We start from the raw sequence: 12,450 nt of genomic DNA, 5'->3' as shown, positions 1-12,450 counted from the left end.
GTCTCAGTCTGAATATAAAAGGTAGGAGCAAATCACACAAGAGCTGTTTGCCTGCCTGTCATGTGATAAATTAGACAGGCTTTCATAGAGAGAGAGACAGAAAAAGGCCAAAGTTTTCAGGATTAAAATTATGGTCAATTTTGTGTTGTCGTACTTTACCCTTATTTGTTTTCAGCCTTAAGGAGGTTTCTATGATGGTAACAGTGTTTTATCAATGGGGATGTAAGAAACAGCCGTATTAATAATGATTAATTTATTACTTCTTATGGTAAAGATTGTCACCTAAAAATACTGAGTTAATGTTGACTCCATATTGGCCGTTTGTGGTGTTTGCTTGATTTCTTATGCATTTCTTTTGGCCATGATTTTGGCTGAAGTGATGAATTTCACCATCTAGTTGGGGTTAAGAGTGTTAAGAAGAATACAAATTTTAGCATTCAAAAGTCTGGCCTTTCAGGTGACGTCTTGTGTTTTAATGTTGAATGTGGACAGTGATTTGGGAAAGGGAAGACGTACAAAGGTTGGAAAGGAAAGGTAATAAACTAGAAGCTTCACATTGACTGGACCACTGTGGACACTTAGGGCAGTCTCTCATCCCCATTCACCTGGAGGAACAGGGGACATTGTAGAAAATACAAATATGTTCCCTCGACAAAGTGTTTTTCAGATTGCCATCGAGTTCTTTGAAATGGAACGTACTAGAGCTGCAACAGTACATGTATTCATAGGAGCCATCACTGTTACAGGCATTGTACTTTGGTACATACAGTTGTACAGAGAATATGCTGTGAATGTGCGAAGATTATGCTTGTAATTTTGGTTCCGCGTTACATTAAACTAAGCCTTTAGCACATTTAGCCACAAGCTGATTGGCATCTCATGAAATCAGTCACACTATGGCAAATGTAAACGCTTCAGAGGAGCTGGAAGACCCACCTTATTCTTTTAAAATCCGCTCTGTGGAACATTTTGGGTATCCAGTGAATTATAGTAATAATGGTTAGGAAGTGGTAGATCAGACAACAGTGTGTGGAAACATCTAAACATTCTAACACGTATTCGACAGTATCACCCATACAATATGTTCCAATCACCAAACACACACAACAGAACAGTAGTCCAACTACTGATCCCCGATGTCTTTAAGCCGCCTCTAGATGAGACTGCAGACAGAGCAAAAAAAAAAAAAAAAATTGACAGAAGCAATTGGCATTTACATTTCATTAGCTATGCAGCCATATGCAGTGGAAGATGATCTCGGCTTCAAATATTTATTAAAAGGGCGCAAGACTCGATAAAAGATTCCATCCCATTGGTTTATGTGCAAATCAGTGGTCCCGACACTTTACCGGTGTACACAAAGTGTTTGATTACTGTATCAATCCATTAATCACAAAGTTCATCATAAATGTGATTCATTGCTCTTAAAAGGCACAGGTATTTAATTTTGTTAATCAGCACTGTATTGCTATTTTGTAATATTTTCATTGCATAAGAAATACATTTCAGCATATACAAAATGTTCAGTGTGAGTTTGTTTGCTGTTTATACTATGTAATACATGAAAACATTTTAGTTCCCATTTTTTTTTTTTTTTTTTTTTTTACAAAGAACGAAGCAAAGCTGGCAGTTGGCAAAATGATACCCAACTGTAGCTGCTCTCTCTACTACTAAGGGTGTTTTCTTTAAATAACAAGAGATGTTTCAGTCACTACAGGGCTATCAACTAGACTACTGTAGGGGTTGGTGGATGGTAACATTTACTGCTGTCTGCTCAAAATAAGTGATGGGAAACCTAGCCTTATGCTTTTCAATTTTTTGTTGCTTAAATCTCATTGTATTGAACTCGTACCAATCTGTGATGTCCAAACCATAGTGTGAACCGAACCATGAACTTTGTCATCTACTGTACATCCTGGGGTACACAAAGAAAAAAACAAACCGAAACCATGATATCAATTCATAGAAGCCATGGAAAAAACCCAGAGGAGAAAAAATAAATCTGCTTTAACAAAATAAAGCGATTTGAAGAAAGAAAAAAAAAGTTACACAAAGATACTTCACAAGATGTCACGATTTATCCATTTCAGTTTAAATATCCAAGGCCCAGAATACCTTGCACTGCTAAAAGATAAAAATCAGACCAGTAGATATCAACGCCTTTTTCACAGTGGACTGCGACCCAGGGACCTGGTTTGATTACCAGTCTGACCACTTTATAAGGAGTTTGTACTTCCTCCTCACACATGCTGTGATACACTGCGCCAATCAGTACATCCTAGAAAGGATTAGTTTTGCTCAGTTGGAACCTGCTTGCCAAGTTTTAGGCAGACCGAGGAAGATCACTTTATTATTCAAGTCCACTCCATGTGAACCAAATGGAGCACAGCAGGCATCAAATATAACTGGCTTTAGGTGACTAGACTAGAAAGTCTCAGCAACAGTGGAGAACGAGGTAAGCACCAGGCAAGAACCACACCCGCAGAACGGCAACTTAAAGTCAGCAATAATGCTAACCCACATAGGATGTAGGAGGAGAACCAGAGGAAGAAAAAGCACACCCTTACAGATGTGTAAACTCCAAACAGAAAGCAAATGCGATTCACACGGATATTGAATCTGCAAAGATAGACAGTAAAAATAAAGTGAATATTTTATTTAGTTCCATAATCAAAAATTACAGTTCAGAGGATCAAGGAACAAAGTATACAACAAAATACGGACAAAAACATTTGAAGGTGCCAACATAAAGCTCAAAGCACTAAAATACTAGAGACACAAAGTAAAAGTTCTCTCAAGTCTAATACATGCGATTCTGGACCACTTCCCATCACATGACTACCTGTACAGCCATTTCCCCAATTGTCATGTGACAAATGAAGAAAGTTTGGGGCAATGTGAAAAGGGGGGCCTGAAGCAGAACCCAGGCTTCCTCCCATCACAAGCTCATTGTCTGCTATAGTAGAACTGACTCCTTGGGACACAAGAAATTAGAACAAGGGATCAGGGCTTTATGGGGAATAGGAATGCAAAGCCTTAACTTCACTTTTAGGATGAGGAGTGGTATGGAATTCGCTGGTCATATGTTGACATTGACAGACAGTAAGCAAAACTGCTTACTGACCTAAAAGCTAACATTCATGAAGCACACAGAAATATAGAAGAGACGATGCATAAGGCTATGCAACTGAAACAGAAAAGCTTGTTTTCAGACCCTATCTTCCTTTACTGTGACGGGCAGAGGTACCAGAGTGTGTTTTATTATTTGCAGTCAAACGACTGCTTGGACTACAAATAAGGAAACCATCTATTACAGCAGTGACTAATCTTCAATAACTACACCTTACTATTACACTCCCACAAATTCTGAAGGAGAAATTAGAAACACTGCTTACCCTAACCTGCATATCCCCGAGGACATGGGGAGAAAATGCAGATTCTACAAGGACCAGGTGTGGGACTCAAACCAAGAACTCCGACTCTGTAAGGTAGCAGTGCTCACCACTGAGCCATCATGCTACCCCAGGAGTTAAGTGACTTTTTTTGATTTCCAGAGTGAGCCATATGGTGCATTAGTATTTGTTTCTGATTTAACTGAAAAATGAAAAACAAGTAAACATCAAATTAAGGAACTGCAAAAAAGTGCAGCCCTCCAGGACTAGAGCTGCCCACTTCTGCTCTAGGACAAATTTGTGGTGCTTTGAAATACTTATCACCATATTCACCATCCCAATATTTTTTCACTGAATAGACAGACCATCCTCAGCCCATGTACTTATGTACAAGTCATTTCTCAGTTTATTTTTAATAAATTAACAAAAACCTCAAGTAAACTTTTTTCACATTGTCATTATGGGGTGTTGTGTGCAGAATTCTGAGGAAAAAAATGAATAGAATCCATTTTGGAATAAGGCTGTAACATAACAAAACGTGGAGAAAGTGATGAAGCGCTGTGAATACTTTCTGGATGCACTGTACTTCCTGCCATTGAAGCAGGCTGCTCTAAACTAAACAGGAATGCTCAGTCTTTGTCCTGAGGAGCAGAAGAAAACTGCAGAATCAATAGCTGCTTTATACAGTACCTTTAAAATTTCACTTATTAACTTTACAAAGAAACAGTTGTAGACACAAATCAATATTAGTCAAGAAAATGTAGTTAGTATCTTCAGATTTAGTTTAATTGTGGAGAATTTAAATCTCTTATTGTGAAGAGGCGGTCTAATAATGACATGCTATCTCAGCTTATCTTTGGGAAATCATCAGTCTAAGCAACAAGCAAAGTAAATATTCATGTTATAGTGCAAGTCTACAATAAATATATTTTGGAATGCCATACTGCTCAGTTCTTATAAAAGGAATAATCTGTGAAGCAAATATTTGAGGAAAAATTCAGTATGGATTCTGAGATCTGCAGTAATGGAAATGTTCCAGTGAACTTTTATATTTAAAAAAAAAAAAAAAAATTCAGGTGAAGATGCACACCCTGATATTCATTGGGTAACATTTTGACATAAAGTCATTAAGGGAATGGATACTATGCAAATTTCACCTTTAGAACCAAATCCTGCATATGCAGCAAAAAAACAAAAAAACTTCAAACTCAAAAATTGTGTTAGAATATATAGTGCCTCAGTTTTTTGAATTTAAGCTTAAAGCTAAACAAGACGACAAAAGGAACCTTCAAACAGGGAAGAGGAAAAAAAAAAAAAAATGTTTGGTGTACAGAAAGGTAATAAGTGATTCTCAAACTAACCTAATCTAATTCATACCCCACGGTAGAAACCAACCTTGGATGGCACACCACTGCATGTCACAGCTCACTCTTGCACACACACACCCCTACCCACCCCTCCTCCCAAAACTGGGCCAATTTAAAAATCACCAACCAACTGAACACGCACGATTTTTTTTTTTTTTTTTTTTTTTTTTTAAAAAAAAGCGGGCCAGGGGGAAAAAAAATGGTAAATGGCTTACACATCCTGGAGAAACATGCAAACTCCACATAGCAGCACCCAGCCATGAATTGTAAACCTAAGAGGGCATGGGCTTCTTGTTTAAAAAAAGATAATAAAAAGGTAACTCATCTCTAGGACCAAAGGTCAAAACATTGGCCTACTGTAAATATTTATGAGCTTCAGCAAAACAAATTGCTTGGCCACAGATATGGTTAACTCCCTCTATTCATATTCTCAACCTGGAGTCTGTCAGGATAAGCAGGTTTTAGTTTTATAAACAGTGTCACATGTATCAAGTACAGAGAAATTCTTCCTTGCATGTGCTAATCAACGTGCAACACGTTCTCACACTCTGATGCCATGTAACAATAACTACCTTACCTAGCCTACAAATCCTGGACATGTCAGCATTTACTCAGAGTGCAATCAGGAGACCAGAATGCCTTTGGACTGTGGGAGAAAAATCAACAGGAACATGGAAACTTCACAAAAAGGGGACCTTGACTAGGGATCTAACCATTTCACGTTTTTGCATATAACAGAATTTATTCTTTTGGTTAATTTAAAAAAAAAAATTTTTTTAAATGTTGAAGAAATAGTACAAAACTTTGTTGACACTTAATCAGATATTATTGTACATGGTGCCTTTTGTGATCATACATTCCTATGCATAAACACGTAAAACATTTTGAAAGTCAAAACAAAAAAGCAACAAAATGGAGCCACCACTTCAATGACCCGATTTTGATCCCAGGCTTAAAGACGGGACGTTATTCATTCTCTCTTTACACATTTGGACTTTCAATGGATATTCCTGTGTCCTCCAGCATCCTAAAGGTATGCACGACAGGTCAATTATCCACTTTACACAGTCACCATACGAGTAAACAGAGTGCATCATAGCGTGCTATGGACTGTAACAGATTGATTACTCATTCACAGTGAGCTCTATATTCCATATTACTAACTGAGAATGCTAAACCGGATGGACGCAGGGACATCCGGCAATGGGCCGTGGCCGCAAAAGACGTACTGCCCAGGCGCCCCACAAATCCCCCCCCCCCGCAAGCAACGGGAACCGGATGGAATGCAACGTAAAATAAAAAATGAGGCGTCGCGCACAGAAAAAAAAAGGAGTCAGACCACAGAAAAAAAGGAGCACGAAACCCATTGCACACGAAACGGGACACACACACAGGAGGATTCAACAAGCCCCTAGCACACAAAAAAAAGCCGCGAGCACCACACAGCCCATTGGACACGAAACGGGACAGACTACGGACATAGCACACGAAACGTACACAAAAAACGACGATTCTGACCCACGACCACAGTAACAAACAACAAATGACACACAAAGCCCCATTTCTAAATGAACCATCCGTATTAAACATACGTCATCTCAACACGTTCACAATATGCAGCATAGGTAGATCTCATTACAATGAGGCACTATTAACCGTTCAACCGCAGAAAAGGCTCCATATTAACAGTGACTGCGATCCTCCTTATCACTTATCCATATTTCTAGAAGAAAAAATGTCTCGGGGCAGCGAGGGGACAAAATAAACGCAGATGTCTACACCGCGCACGTATTGATTCAAAACGGGACGCGCAATTTCATTCTCAAATACGGGACTATTCCGTATTTTACAGGACGGGTGGCAAACCTGCCCATTACTAAACGAACCGTCCGTATTAAACATACGTCATCTGAACACATTCAAATTAGGCAGCATAGGTCGATCTCATTATACTCATCCACTATTAACCGTTTAACCACAGAAAAGGCTACATATTAACAGTGAGTGCGATCCTCCTTATTACTTATCCATATCTCTAACGCTGAAGAACAAGTGATGAATTCACGATCACAGGTACAAAACGATACGGCTCAAGTGACAGGACCAAACACACGAACCCGCATGAAAAAAAAAAAAAAAAAATACACGTCAGCACATACAACGCGCTTCTGAAACCCCGGAAGGAAAAAAGGTCTCGGCTCCAAAAACGCAAAGCTCAACTAACACATTAACAGAAACGAGCGCAGATGGACAGACAATGAACGTACACGCATACAGCACGCGTCTCAAAGTGCTGCATCGAAACAGGCAAGGGTTCAAAACGAAACACCGAGTCTCAGAGATACAAAAACGGCAGCGAAGGGACAAAATAAATAAACGCAATTCATGAAAAATCATTGGGATTACTGAATGTCATTTGCAATCATTATCATTCACTTAACTTCCCTGAACAAACTAGCAATACAAGTAATGAATTTACACGTTATTGTCAAAAGGGTCAAATTACACTGCCTCCTTTACATTCATATCCTGCATATCTACAGAAGCTTCTAACTGACGAAGTACCTGAAAGTGAAAACTTTATGAACTGCATTACATCCTACAATAGTTCATTTGCTTTTGCATCTAATGCCATCCAGTCACTTACTCAACACCATTGATAAACTTCTACAAACGTTGATAAATAATATTCCCTTTGGAGCAAAGGTACTTTAATTAGGAGGAGATTTTACACAGTGCTTAGCTATTATTCCACATTCCATGCGCTCAGCTATTCTGCAGTCCACCTTAAAATACGCAGACAATTGGCATTGCTTTCAAAAGAGTTACGGAGATATTTGGAACAGCAATCTCATTACACCAAATACCCCTTTTAAACACAACAAACTATATTATGTCCAAAAAATATTAATGTTGATCACATTAGTAACCAGGTCATTTCATTACTTCCTGGAGTTGCACAGCTCTTTCTAAGCTCTGACAAAGTTGACTCTGATGACGACAATGACCATCTTAATTTCCCCTACATGCACAACTTTATTTTCTTCCTATATGCGTCATCTACACCTTGACACTATGCTATATCTCATTCATACATCACGCTGTTTGTAATTTCAGAACACCAGGGGTTGGCGAGCGAAGCGAGCAGGGGGCAGAGCCCCCTAGTTGCACACTAAACGGGAAACACAAAGAAGAGGATTGAGACCCACGACACCCAAAGCCCCCCCTCCAGTAACTGAAATAAGATATGAGGCCACACGCCCCTAGGACACCAAAAACAAAGGAGTCACACACAGGCACACGAAACGGTTCGCACACAAAAAGGACGATTCATCCCCACGACACACAAACACCCCCTCCACTAACAAAAATAAAAACTCCGGCAACAAGCCCCCAGCACACAAAAAAAAAAAGCCGCGAGCGACACACAAAGCCCATTGGACACGAAACGGGACAGACTACGGACACAGCACGAGAAACGTCCACAAAAAGGACGATTCAGACCCACGACCACACTAACGATTGCGCCAGTTAGCTGACAGCGTGTTCAATAATAAGTCCACTTTTCATGAAAATTCATTGGAATTAATGAATGTCATTTGCAATCATTGTCATTCACTTAACTTCCCTGAAGAAACAAATGGCAATACAAGGAATGAATTTACATGTTGTTGTCAAATTCAAATTACACTGCCTCCTTTACATTCATATCCTGCATATCTACAGAAGCTTCTAACTAACGAAGTACCTGAAAGTAAAAACTTTATGAACTGCATTACATCCTACAATAGTTCATTTGACTTTGCATCTACTGGATTAAATATCAGGTCACCAAAAGGCAATGACCCATACTGCTTTCGCGTATGTGGACAAATATTACATCGCATTGGAACAGTGCACCCTGAAACAAATCAAGACCTACAAAGCGCTTCTGAAACCGTGGAAGAAAAAAATGTGTCGGCTCCAAAAACACGTCACTCCTTATTCCAAATACCGGTCCCAATCACAGAAACATCGGTATCCACTATGACAATGCACAGTAACAATACACGTGACATCCGTCTTGCCACACTATTAATTATAGATGAATGTACAATGGTCTCGATACCACATTTTCTAAAGTACTCGTACTCGTTAAAAGTCCCCCGATACCACGGTCTGAGAAATGTCTGTTTGAGCGGCGTGTAAGGGGTTAATCACAGGCGCCGAGTGCCCGCCTCCAGGCCCCGGTTGCAGCTCAGAGGGGGAGAAGGCGAGGCGAGACATGTCAGCCGTGTGGAACTACTTCAAAGTGAATGAAGACGACAAAACAAAGGCGGACTGCAAATTATGCTCAGCGAAATTGTCCAGAGGAGGCTCAAAAGGTAGCGCATTTAACACAAGTAATTTAATCAAGCACCTAAAATCCCAACACGACAACGAGTACAAAGTTTACCCACGCTTCTAAACCAACACAACCCACGCTGCAGCAAACTCTTGCAAGAGGAGAGAAAATGTCCAGAGACAATCCACGTGCTGTGAAAATAACACAGGCAATTATCGAGTACATTGCATTGAGTGACCAGCCACTCTCGGAGGTAGAAAATGTGGGATTCCTGCGTCTCCTCCATGTTCTGGAGCCCAGATATGATGTCCCAAGCCGCCGCTACATGACTGACACGGAGCTGCCTAAACCAGGGGTAGGCAACGTCGGTCCTGGAGTGCCACAGTATGTGCAGGTTTTTGTTCCAACCCAGTTCCTTAACGAGAACTCAATTATTGCTGATGAAGCACATATTGCTTAAGTGACATTTTAATGCTTCATTTTAGTGGTCTCGCTTGTTAAGTTTCTCCAACCTTAATTGCTTATTTCAATCTTAAACTGCTGCATTCAGTGTTTTAATTGCTCATTAGCAATAAGATGTAAAACAGGGGTAGGTAATGTTGGTCCTGGTGAGCCGCAGTGGCTACAGGTTTTCATTCAACCCAATTGCTTAATTAGAAACCAATCATTGCCAATCTCAGACCTTATTTAATTTTATGGCTTGTTAGTCTGTGCAATGTAAGGCTTTTATATCGTAGATTTTTTTCCTTTCCAAGGATATCATCCAAATGATTTGAAGCCTAAAACAGATCATTTTCAGTCTGTCACATTTTTCTATTAAGTGTTTTATTAAATCAAACCGTGCATGATGAACACACACAGATGTAATTGGAAAAAAGCTAGCTGGAGAACTGCTGGCTGCTTTGTCTTTTACATCTTACTGCTAATAAGGAGCAATTAAAACACTGAATGCAGCAGTTTAAGATTGAAATAAGCAATTAAGGTTGGAGAACCTTAACAAGCGAGACCACTAAAATGAAGCATTAAAATGTCACTTAAGCAATATGTGCTTCATCAGCAATAATTGAGTTCTCGTTAAGGAACTGAGTTGGAACAAAAACCTGCACATACTGTGGCACTCCAGGACCGACGTTGCCTACCCCTGGCCTAAACTACACGACTCCATGAAAAAACATATCCACAGCCTACTGCAACCCTCCTCTGCGTTTAGTTTCACCACGTATATTTGGACAAGCAGTGTTAGCCCCGTGTCGCTAATTAGCCTAACCTCCCAGTGGATAGACGAGAGTTTCCTGTTTTTTTTGTTAAATTATATGACTAAAGCGGTTACCTGTAAATTTAAATCATGTTTTTATTAAGTACTCGGTATCGGCGAGTACTGAAATGCAAGTACTCGTTTTCCAAAAAAGTGGTATCGGTGCATCCTTACCTGAGACGCTTGTAAATTCAGACCGCTGTCTCTCTCTTTGAACTCAAGGATCACTTTGGCTTCCGAAAGGAAGAAAGAAAAAATTCACAACATGCGCACCGGCACTCAATCCAAATTTGTCAGAACTCAACTCTCACTAGTGATGTGTCGTTCGCGAACGAGCCGGCTCAAAGAGCCGATGCTTTTAAGCGAACGAGAGGAACCGATGCCCGTCGAGCAGAGACGAAGCTTCTGCTGCTCAGCTCTACTGAAAATCCATTCGGCAGGGGCGGGACTTTACTTATATAGGCACACAGAGCATTGGCTCATAATGCCGGCTCGTTCACGAACCATACATCGGACTAGGATCGTACCATTATGTGAAAGAAGGAAGGGGGGCAGATGCTCCGAAGACAGACGAGGAGCCAGATTTAAATACAAGCGCATCGTGAAGAAATGAGTGAAAGCCGAAAAAGAAGCAGCATCTGGCTGCATTTCAGTGATATTGGAGACTGCAAAGCTAAGTGCAGAATTTGTAATATGAAAATATCCGTTAGAGCAGGGTCAACAACAAACCTGCACAGACATATAAGAACCACCCACCCATCCGGGTGGGCTGGCTCCCTGCCTGAGGTTTGTTTCCTGCCTTGCGTCCTGTGTTGGCTGGGATTGCCTCCAGCAGACCCCCGTGACCCTATAGTTAGGATATAGCGGGTTGGATAATAGATGGATGAAAACGGAAAAATGAAGACCTGCCGTGTTCGTCTTCAAGACCTTTGAAACTGAAATCAATAAAAACTCATCTGAGATCTTCCATGTCACGAGAGCGTCTGACCAACCTGACTTTAATCAGCATTGAAAAAGAATTCCTCACATAGTAGTTGTAGTAATTGTTTGTACAGTTGATCTAAAGGGGAAACGAACTTAAATGAATATTTAATTGGAATAAAGTGTTTATTTCTTATTTAATAAGCCTTTCTTTATCATATCCACATGCCTTCCTTACCATTCTCTTTGACAGCACCTCACCTAAGGGGGCATACAATCAGAGAGTTTGCCCCGGGCATCTTCTAGCCTCCATGCCACTGCCTCAGTCCTAAATGCACTTTCTCTGGATTCTGCTTCATTGCGTTTAAGAAGTTTGAAGACCTGGATGATTAAACAGGTTTAACTCTCTGAGTCTGTCATACTAGGAAACGTCATCAAGTCCCATTATGCACTTGGTTGCTCTGCACATCCTCAAGTGCCACCATGTCTTTTTTGTATGGCGAGGTGTCCAGAATTGCACATGGTAGTCCAGATGATGTCTTATGGGTGCATTATAAAGTTTGAGCATAACATCCCTGGACATAAATTCAACAGTTTGCATAGTCAATTAGGTTATTGGCTCACCTTCATCTGAAGATAGTGTTTAAATGGAGAGCAAATCTTGGGCTTTTCGTTACAAAAGTAAAAATAATAATAATAATAATAATAATAATAATAATAATAATGGGGCGTACTTACTTTTTCATATGGCTGATATACATTTACTTTTCTCCATGACAAATATAGCGTCTTTCGATGGTGATCACCATTGCAAGGCTGCATGAGAGTATTTTTATGGAAAAGAGCAGGTAAACGGCGTGATTATTGTCAGCTTATGGTATTGCATATAGTGCCTTTCAAGAGGCAATGCCTTCCCAAGGCACTTTAAAAGAAAACAAATCTATACCAACAAGCGCTTACTTTTCAAATTCTACCAGGCATTTCTCAGTACGGGAGTTTAGTAATTTTATAATCTCCCGATTTTTAAAACATCAAGTGATCTATTTAACAAGGTTAAACAGCCCTCATGGCGCCACCGTGCCGCCCGAAGTAAAGCAATACAATGCAAACCTTTCTAATGCTATTCTCGAATTAATTGAATTAGCTTAACTAATTGGCTAGGGAGAAATTCCTGCTGAGATTTCAAGATTT

Source organism: Erpetoichthys calabaricus, chromosome 13, assembly GCF_900747795.2.
Source record: "Erpetoichthys calabaricus chromosome 13, fErpCal1.3, whole genome shotgun sequence".
NCBI lineage: Eukaryota > Metazoa > Chordata > Cladistia > Polypteriformes > Polypteridae > Erpetoichthys > Erpetoichthys calabaricus.
This window is presented reverse-complemented; position numbering follows the sequence as displayed.